This window comes from Salmo salar, unplaced genomic scaffold (genome assembly GCF_965601325.2).
Source record: "Salmo salar unplaced genomic scaffold, fSalSal1 ptg000378l, whole genome shotgun sequence".
NCBI classification, from domain to species: domain Eukaryota; kingdom Metazoa; phylum Chordata; class Actinopteri; order Salmoniformes; family Salmonidae; genus Salmo; species Salmo salar.
In genome coordinates this window covers 555,143-561,312 of record NW_027675366.1, presented here as the reverse complement: position 1 = coordinate 561,312, position 6,170 = coordinate 555,143, and positions in this window count along the sequence as shown.

Below are 6,170 nucleotides of genomic sequence, written 5' to 3'. Positions count from 1 at the left end.
ACCACAACCTCTATTTCTGTGACCTACATTCTATTTCAGCAGTTAACAACTATGAATACTAAGAAACCCACTTTACTGAAGCACATATTATTCCTATCCCACTCTATTGGTCTCTGCCTACTCATCCTATCAGGATCCCTCACCCTGTACCCATCTTCCTCTACCACTCTCTTCACATTGTTACTCAATTTGAGTCATTTGTGACTCACCACCTGGATTCGGTCTTATGTAGCAAATTTAGAAATTGTGTTTTTTATATTGGATCATTTATATTGGATCATTTATATTGGATCATTTATATTGGATCATTTTATATTGGATCATTTATATTGGATCATTTATATTGGATCATTTATATTGGATCATTTATATTGGATCATTTTATATTGGATAATTCCGACGATACCCCCGGACAGGGCCGGGGGTATCGTCGGATGGGGCCACAGTGTCTCCTGATCCCTCCTGTATGCCTCCAGTATTTAGGCTGCAGTAGTTTATGTGTCGGGGGGCTAGGGTCAGTCTGTTATATCTGGAGTATTTCTCCTGTCTTATCCGGTGTCCTGTGTGAATTTAAGTATGCTCTTTCTAATTCTCTCTTTCTCTCTTTCTTTCTCTCTCTCGGAGGACCTGAGCCCTAGGACCATGCCTCAGGACTACCTGATAAGATGACTCCTTTCTGTCCCCAGTCCACCTGGCCGTGCTGCTGCTCCAGTTTCAACTGTTCTGCCCGCAGCTATGGAACCCTGACCTGTTCACCGGACGTGCTACCTGTCCCAGACATGCTGGAACCCTGACCTATTCACCTGACGTGCTACCTGTCCCAGACCTGCTGTTTTCAGCTCTCTAGAGACAGCAGGAGCGATAGAGATACTCTCAATGATCGGCTATGAAAAGCCAACTGACATTTACTCCTGAGGTGCTGACTTGTTGCACCCTCTATAACCACTGCGATTATTATTATTTGACCCTGCTGGTCATTTATGAACATTTGAACATCTAGGCCATGTTCTGTTATAATCTCCACCCGGCACAGCCAGAAGAGGACTGGCCACCCCTCATAGCCTGGTTCCTCTCTAGGTTTCTTCCTAGGTTCCTGCCTTTCTAGGGAGTTTTTCCTAGCCACCGTGCTTCTACACCTGCATTGCTTGTTGTTTGGGGTTTTAGGCTGGGTTTTTGTACAGCACTTTGAGATATCAGCTGATGTAAGAAGGGCTATATAAATACATTTGATTTGATTTGCTTTGAAAGTTGATAAACTTGTTTTGCTCTCTGAGCGCACACTTGATGCTCTGACTGATGATTTATTTACCTCTGGATAACATGAAAACAGCCTAACCAGCTCTGCTGGCAACAACTTCATTACGCTTTTTTGCAGATGTTTACTGACACCGGCCATATTCAATGGGTAAACAATGAACCTAGCTAGGTAAACAACGTGTAAGATCACACACGTCACATAACGAGCCAGCCAGCTAGTTAAGGGAAACTGACCTGACCTCAACCCCCTTGAGGCCTAATCCGAAGATCTCCACCCGCCTCCCCTAACACATTCCACAGCCATCTGTCTCCTACAGATACCATTAACTTCTGATGTAAAAACCAGTCTCTTTCACTCTTTTATATCAAATCAAATCAAATGTATTTGTCCCATACACATGTCCCATACACATTAGCAGGTGTTAATGCAAGTGTAGCGAAATGCTTGTGCTTCTAGTTTTCGACCGTGCAGTAATATCTAACAAGTAATATAACCTAACAATTCCACAACAACTACCTTATTATACACACAAGTGTAAAGGAATGAATAAGAATATGTACATAAAAATATATAAATGAGTGATGGCCGAACGGCATAGGCAAGATGTAATAGATGGTATGGAGTACAGTATATACATATGAGATGAGTATTGTAGTGTATGAAAACATATAAAGTAGCACTGTTTAAAGTGGCTAGTGATACATCTAATTACATCAAGATGGCAAGATGCAGTAGATGGTATAGCATACAGTATATACATATGAGATGAATAATGTAGGTTATGTAAACATTATCTAATATAAATAATATAAAGTGGCAAGTGATAAATTGATTACATCAATTGTCCCATTATTAAAGTGGCTTGAGTTGAGTCAGTATGTTGGCAGCAGCCACTCAATGTTAGTGATGGCTAACACACCTCTCTATCGCTCCTGCTGTCTCTAGAGAGTTGAAAACAGCAGTCTGATGGCCTTGAGATAGAAGCTGTTTTTCAGTCTCTCGGTCCCAGCTTTGATGCACCTGTACTGACCTGGCTCGGGAGGTTGCTGTCCTTGATGATCTTTTTGGCCTTCCTGTGACATCGGGTGGTGTAGGTGTCCTGGAGGGCAGGTAGTTTGCACCCGGTGATGCGTTGTGCAGACCTCACTACCCTCTGGAGAGCCTTCCGGTTATGGGAGGAGCAGCTGCCGTACCAGGCGGTGATACAACTTGACAGGATGCTCTAGATTGTGCATCTGTAAAAGTTTGTGAGTGCTTTTGGTGACAAGCCGAATTTCTTCAGCCTCCTGAGGTTGAAGAGGCGTGTTAGGTGTTTGGTTTCTCTCTGTGGGATTATCCAACAGGCTTTTATATCATTCTAAATTAATAATAATAATCGCTTTGTTTTAAATAATAACAATACTTTGGAGATTTCGTTTTTCAAATAATGTAAAATGAGCGAGGAAAAAAGCCAGTCTTGAACATGGGGTGAGACATTGTTACTAATTTGTAAATAAAGCCAGTTTGTTATTTAGAATGATTTATTTCTGTTTTTAGAAGGAGAGAAACCAAACACCAACATTCATCTCATGGGTCTCCCAGTCGAGGCCGGCACAGGTATTGAACCAGCATCTGTAGCAATACTGCAGTGTCTTAGACAGTTGAGCCACTCAGGCGCTGTACAACGCGACCGGTCGGGAGTGGTACTACAGGAAGAGCAAAACTATCCTAACAAAATAAAATAATAAAAACCTTAGTGTAACAACAGGTTTAGTAAGTAATACTGAAGTGCTGCACATTTATCAGTTTCTATTTAGGGTTATGTTGCCCATTCATTGTCAGTTAGAGACACAGTAGGACCCAAAAGCATAATCAGGTCTCTAACTCCCCCTTGTGGTGGTCTGGAGCAATGAAGTGGTGAAGCAGGGTATCGTACTCAACCACAAATTAACTCCAAGTCCGGCAGCATAATTGCAACATTTTTAGTGGAGCAACCACTGTATGCTCACTTACACCAACAGATGTACACACAGACATGTTGTTGAGCTGTGTATTTACTGTCACTTTGTGCATCTCTCTTTCAGATCTGCCATGTACTCCACCACTACCTGACAGCCTTACCCAGAAGACACTGGGCCTATCAAGACTGACACAGCAGAGATGGATGGCTGACAAGGAGAAATAAAACATGCACACACACACATTATCCACAATGTAAATACATTGAAATGACTTGTTTATTTAATGTTTGCTCTGTTTTATTTTAGGATTGTAGATATCTACTCCTTCATATCCATTCTCAATATCAACATAATTACCCTAAATATCTATCAAATCAAAGTGTGATTGATAATATTGTAGAAGAATATTGCTTAATGTGTACAGTTTGAGGAAATTCTGTGCTTTTTTCTGAGTTGAAAAACATGCCTCCCTCACACACACACACACACACACACACACACACATTAGACACAATGTAAATACATTGTTTATTTTATGTATGCTCCATTTTATTTGAGGATTGTGCGCATTAAAGTACCTTCACAGTTAAAGCAACAGTTTGGTTTATTGGATATTTCTCTGATTAAAATGAATGGTTAGCAGTTGGCAGACCTGCAAACCTCTGGGAGTGTGTGCTGGTTTTGTCATCTGGAGCTGAAAGAGGGCCCGATCAGCCCTCACATATGTACAGGGTTCCCAGGAGTTGCAGGAAAAGATGTTTGTCTTGCAAAAGTATTTTTTATGTGCCAAGGCCATTCCCTGGCTACCCATCCACATCACTCAGGCCAAACTGATGTTTGTTCACCACAATAAATGAACACTACCGTTCAAAAGTTTGGAGTCACTTAGAAATGTCCTTGTTTTGAAAGAAAAGCAATTTTTTTTGTCCATTGAAATAACATCAAATTGATCAGAAATACAGCGTAGACATTGTTAATGTCGTAAATGACTATTGTAGCTGGAAACAGCAGATTTTTTATGGAACATCTACATAGGCGTACAGAGGCCCATTATCAGCAACCATCACTCCTGTGTTCCAACGGCACGTTGTGTTAGCTAATCCAAGTTTATCATTTTAAAAGGCTAATTGATCATTAGAAAACCCTTTTGCAATTATGTTAGCACAGCTGAAAACTGTTGTCCTGATTAAAGAAGCAATAAAACTGGCCTTCTTTAGACTAGTTTAATACATACAGTTGAAGTCGGAAGTTTACATAAACTAGTTTTAATGACTCCAACCTAAGTGTTTCAACCACTCCACAAATTTCTTGTTAACAAACTATAGTTTTGGCAAGTCGGTTAGGACATCTACTTTGTGCATGACACAAGTAATTTTTCCAACAATTGTTTACAGACATATTATTTCACTTATAATTCACTTTATCACAATTCCAGTGGGTCAGAAGTTTACATACACTAAATTGACTGTGCCTTTAAACAGCTTGGAAATTCCAGAAAATTATGTCATGGCTTTAGAAGCTTCTGATAGGCTAATTGACATCATTTGAGTCAATTGGAGGTGTAGCTGTATTTCAAGGCCTACCTTCAAACTCAATGCCTCTTTGCTTGACATTATGGAAAAAAATCTAAAGAAATCAGCCAAGACCTCAGAAAAAAATGTGTAGACCTCCACAAGTCTGGTTCATCCTTGGGTCAATTTCCAAACACCTGAAGGTACCACGTTCATCTGTACAAACAATAGTACGCAAGTATAAACACCATGGGACCATGCAGCCATCATACCGCTCAGGAAGGAGACGTGTTCTGTCTCCTAGAGATGAACGTTCTTTGGTGCGAAAAGTGCAAGTCAATCCCAGAACAGCAGCAAAGGACCTTGTGAAGATGCTGGAGGAACAGGTACAAAAGTATATCCACAGTATAACGGGTCCTATATCGACATAACCTGAAAGGCCGCTCAGCAAGGAAGAAGCCAACACTGCCATAAAAAAGCCAGACTACAGTTTGCAACTGCACATGGGGACAAAGACTGTACTTTTTCGAGAAATGTCCTCTGGTCTGATGAAACAAAAATAGAACTGTTTGGCCATAATGACCATCGTTATGTTTGGAGGGAAAAGGGGAGGCTTGCAAGCCGAAGAACACCATCCCAACCGTGAAGCACGGGGGTGGCAGCATCATGTTGTGGGGGTGCTTTGCTGCAGGAGGGACTGGTACACTTCTCAAAAAATATGGCATCATGAGAGAGGAAAATTACGTGGATATATTGAAGCAACATCTCAAGACATCTGTCAGGAAGTTAAAGCTTGGTTGCAAGTATGTCTTCCAAATGGACAATGATCCCAAGCATACTTCCAAAGTTGTGGCAAAATGGCTTCAGGACAACAAAGTCAAGGTATTGGAGTGGCCATCACAAAGCCCTGACCTCAATCTTATAGAACATTTGTGGGCGGAACTGAAAAAGCGTGTGCGAGCAAGGAGGCCTACAAACCTGACTCAGTTACACCAGCTCTGTCTAAGGAATGGGCCAGAATTCACCCAACTTAATGTGGGAAGCTAGTGGAAGGCTACCCGAAACGTTTGACCCAAGTTAAAAAATTTAAAGGCAATGCTACCATATACTAATTGAGTGTATGTAAACTTCTGACCCACTGGGAATGTGATGAAATAAATCATTCTCTCTACTATTATTCTGGCATTTCACATTCTTAAAATAAAGTGGTGATCCTAACTGACCTAAGAGAGGGAATTTTTACTAGGATTACATGTCAGGAATTGTGAAAAACTGAGTTTAAATGTATTTGGCTAAGGAGTACGTAAACTTCCAACTTCAACTGTATGTGTGGGTGCCTCTCTCTCCCCCCCTCTCTCTTTCTCCCTCTTCCCCCTCTCTTTCCCTCTCTTACTCTCTCTCTCTCCCTGTGTGTATGTGTCTCTGTATATATGTGTGTGACCTTATATTCCCAAGTCTTGT